General features: G+C 44.9%; 1 protein-coding gene across 1 annotated transcript in view; it reads left to right on the forward strand.

The window, feature by feature from the left end:
- The first annotated feature begins 3,768 nt into the window (after nucleotides 1-3,768).
- Nucleotides 3,769-4,403, forward strand: part of FLVCR2 (feline leukemia virus subgroup C cellular receptor family member 2) — a 32,997-nt gene continuing 32,362 nt past the window's right edge. Inside the window, exon 1 of the mRNA XM_019472482.1 lies at nucleotides 3,769-3,785. The gene's annotated coding sequence lies outside the window, so the exon portion shown is untranslated. The remainder of the gene's footprint in view (nucleotides 3,786-4,403) is intronic.

The raw sequence follows: 4,403 nt of genomic DNA on the forward strand, positions 1-4,403 counted from the left end.
GGCTGTGCCCCCTCCCGGCTTCTTGTGCACCTCCAGCCTTCTCAGTCGGTAGAGCATGGGAAGCTGAAAAGTCCTTGACTAGTGTAAGCACTGCTTAGCAACAACTAAAACATCCGTGTGTTATCAACATTTGTTCTCACCTAAACCCAAAACACAGCACTGTACCCGCTACTAGGAAGGAAATTAACTCTATCCCAACCGAAACCAGGACAGATTCATAAGGGTTTAGGGTATCAAAATAATTGTGTATCTAACCTACAGTAATAAACTATCCACTCCATTTATAAGCTGTATGCTGGGTCCTGCTTTCTGGTGGCTCCTGGGATGTAGAAAGCTATAGATGCCAGCAGAGGGCTAGCAGCCTTCCCTGCTCTATAGGGGAACATCTGCCTTTGTCCAACGCATCAGCCCTTGCCAGCCTGCTCTGCACGGTGTGTCTCCAGCTGTGCATTGCATCCAGGTGTGACCCAGAAGTGAGTGGTTCTGCCAGCCATTCGAGTCTTGCCGTTTGGTCTAACGATAGAACTATCTGACTTCTGAAGACCTCCACTAAAGCAGTTTGGGTATTGAACCCAATATAAAACATTCTTCCTCTACCAACGAAGATCTTGTAATCTTCCCTGCAATGTCTGTTGTGAAAGGTTGTGTGGGATAGACTGGGAGATCTTCTGACATCTCTTCTAGACCTTAATCCTATCAAGCAAAATGTGATAGAGCCACCTAAGAGCTGCACTAGCTAGGCCTTCTAAGTGCAATAACGAGATTTAGAGGCACAAATCGCAATGCTGTGAGTTTGAGAGCAAGGGACATCCTGTGATCCTGTGAGCTTAGGTACTTCCCATTTAAAGCGAGCCTAAACATCCTCTGAAGTCTCTGCAGGAACTGCATGGCTGGAAGATCCAGCAGATCCCCGAGTACCTGCTTTTCGCTGTCAACCTTCACCTTTTGTCCACCTACTCCTTGGACCTCTGATCCAGTGTGGGAGAGAAAAGGCATCAAGGAATTATTCTTTTCACAATAATTTTCTAATGTGTCTTCTGCACACCTTCCAGGCCAATTTCCACCACCCATTCATTATGGCCTTGCTTGTCATTGAGGCCTGTTGCCATCCACTAGAAATCAGAAAGCTGGATTATCGTTGCCAGCATCATCCCTAGCGTTTATGTTTATTGGGTGGGCTTTGAGAAAACCAAGCTTGTTCCAAGGCATGTTCTTCAGTCCTTACAGAACATAAAGGAATTGCATGTACTCATTCATCATAAAGGCAGAGTATGTTCCAAGAGTGTCAGAAGTTGAGTTTCTTGAGATCAGTAGGGAAGCCAGAGATGTTAGGCTCTATTTGATGGCCTGTACCACTACATTTAATTTGGGCCCTGCTTCCACCTCTGGTTGAGTGACTTCCAACCTTCACAGATACCTTTGGCTACAGGATCCTGTAACTTTTTTAGTACTTGTGTCAATCTGTGTAAAGGAGATTTCCCTCCAGCTTTAAAATCCACTTCAAGGGGTTGTCCTGAAATATAAATAATTTTTCATGGCTAAGAAATTTTCATATAAAGATGCTCTGATGAGGGAAATCCAAAAGTAGCTGCTGTGTTGCTTCAAGAAGGGAAAGAGGCTCATCTGAGTAGAAACAGATGCGGCAATGGAGAGAGGAAGAAATGCAAAGCACAGGGGTTTTATTTTGGTCCAGAAATTGGCAAACGATATAAAGGAGTGATTGAACAGTTCACAGAGCCAGAAACAAAACAAAACAGCCCTGAAATCAGAGGAGAGGAGTTCTGGGAAGTGTGGGCCTATAGGTATGAAAAATACTTGACTAAATTGGCTTTGGGGGAGCCAGGGTTGCTTCCATGGCTGGCTCATGTTCACTTGACAGGCTGCAGTCACCAGAGGCTGGGCGCTACTTTCATCCGTCTGCTTTCAGCTGTTATTTTCAGCAGGGTCTGTGTTTCAGTCATTCTTGATTTACCGTTAGACTTTTCTGATTGGACTAAGACATCGGTTTAGTGCGAGCAAACAGCTCCCTGCTTGGCAAGGTTTTGGCTTGCTACGGACTTTTTGTTGGTGATGGGTAAAACTGAGGATTTTCGAGAGAAATTTAGGAGCTGAAGGTGGGACTAAAACACAACTCAAGACAACAGACTGTTTCTGACTCCAGTTTGGAGTAGGGCTGGTAGGAGACAAAGGACCCAATGTGTGTTTCTTATTCCTCTCCCATATATCTAAAGATTTTTCTATGTGTGTGTGTGTGCTCTTTTTTTAGTCACATGTAAAGAAATTTAACTGTTCTCACTGTTTTCCTAATGTATGACAGTCTCCTCAACTTTTTATTTTTTTCTTTATACTCTTTCTGCTTTTTCTTTTTCTGTGACCTAAGCCTGAAAACCACATTCAATCCCCGTTAGTCACGGATATCTTCTTCTCTGCTGCCCAGAGACCTTTGACTGCAGCAGACTACCATACAGTACCTAACTCCATTATCCTGCATTTATTCGAGTTTACAAATTAAAGATGCCATGAACTGTGATAACACTTTCAGTTACAGATAGCTAAAGCTACAGTCCTAAAGTCATACAGACCTAAATACATGTAGGGGACATAGTTAAGTTAGTCTTGAGTAACTTAATGTCTTACCATCTGCAAATTTTGCTCCTCGCTCTGCTTTTGGGGTTATTAATAAATGATGCTCCTCTGAGCAAACCCAGTTTGCCTTGCTAAAAATTGCCTGTTTCTTTCTTTTCTTGATCTTTGCTTTTTGACTACTCTTTAATAAATGGTAGTGATTACCTCTGGGTAACTTTGATTTCTTTATAATATTGTGGAGAATTTTGTAAAAACCTTTTCAAATCTGATGAACCTAAAAGTTAATTTTCTGTACTATTTTACTGTTATATCCTCAGTTCTCAGACTAAGCAGCTGTTGGACCATGAGTCCTTTTCCTGCCCCATTTCACCTCTGCAGCTCTCTGCACCACTATCACTCATTGCATTCCTGATACATTTAAATGACAAATTTATTAGAACAAATTCCTGTTCTTTCTGTTGTCTCAGTACGAAGCTTGGACTAACTTTGGGTGCCTAACCTAATAATAAATGGGACTGAAAACCTCTTTTCTGGCTCTTGCTTCTGAATTTGCCTTTCTTGTTTATTATGTAAAAGGGCTACATTATGGTTATGTTGTACCATTGTAACGAGCATCTGAGGTGAGGCTGGAGGTTCACTGGCAAAGCTGTGGGCTGAGGAGGGGGAGAGTAGGAAGGTTTGCAGCTCTGCCCTGCGGTGCTTTCAGCAGAGCACATAGGGAAGGCTGCAGTGGCTTTGCTTGTCTCCAGCTGTGCTCCTGGCCACTCTGCTGGGAGTAGGAACCTAAGCGGGTCACACAAGAAGTGAGCTCTGTGAGGATACACAGCAAGAACCACTTAAGGTGACATTTGCTCTCCTTGGAGTAATTTGCCCAAAGCTTTTTTTTTTTGTTTTGCTTGCATGGGAAATAAGAACGTAAAGGCATCAAAGCTGAGTGTCTGCCTTTGCTCCTGGCAGTAGTCAGGTGGATAAGTCAGAGGACAGCACCAGTAACCTCTGACAGTGTTCCACAAAGTAAATACAAGCCAGAGAAACTTCACTTTTTCATTCTCTGACGCAAGTATTTATTTCAGGAATACAACATCCTAAAGACAGGTCATCGCTCCCATTTTTCCAAGTGAACTTTGAGCTGTGTGTTTAATGCTGGAAGAGAGCTGAACAACGCTGGCATGCAGCCAAGACCACGTTTTAAAGCTTGCGCTGAGTAATGTTTGTACAATTCAGATGACACGATGAACTGTAGATCATAAGTGATCTCCAGGCAGGAATCTGTCAGAGTGGCATGTTGCTAAAGTAATGGGAAAACAAGAGCTGACTCATTAACTGCAAGTTCCCCATGAGGATGAAAACAAACATCACTTTTGGCTCTTTTGCTTCAGTCACATTGAGATGTTTTCATTTTGACTTCACTGGATGTTTTCACTTCGTAGTGTGCCATGTCATGAAAAAAAACATCAGAAGCCAACCCAAACGAAACCCAAAACTGGTTCATCATCCACGCGTCCACCCTGGCATCTCTGGCTGGATCAGGCACTGTCCACACGCACACAGCCTCCCCCCAGGACACGGTTCTGGGTCAGTCCACGTCCTGTTCATCGCTTTGGTTTATGCACTGACGACTGAAGTCTCGCCTGCACCGGGCCTTTCTTAGGCCGAGGTGGCCGCTCGGTGGGGCCTGGAAACGGCGGGGTGGTGGCGGCCGTGGGGAGGGGTCGCGGCCCCTCTGCTGTGGCGCGGGCAGCGCTCCTGCAGGGCCCACGCCACGGCTACCGCTCCACAGGTACCCCGGCGGGGCCGGCGCAGGCCGGGTACCTCCC

Source organism: Aptenodytes forsteri, unplaced genomic scaffold, assembly GCF_000699145.1.
Source record: "Aptenodytes forsteri isolate BGI_AS27 unplaced genomic scaffold, ASM69914v1 Scaffold193, whole genome shotgun sequence".
NCBI lineage: Eukaryota > Metazoa > Chordata > Aves > Sphenisciformes > Spheniscidae > Aptenodytes > Aptenodytes forsteri.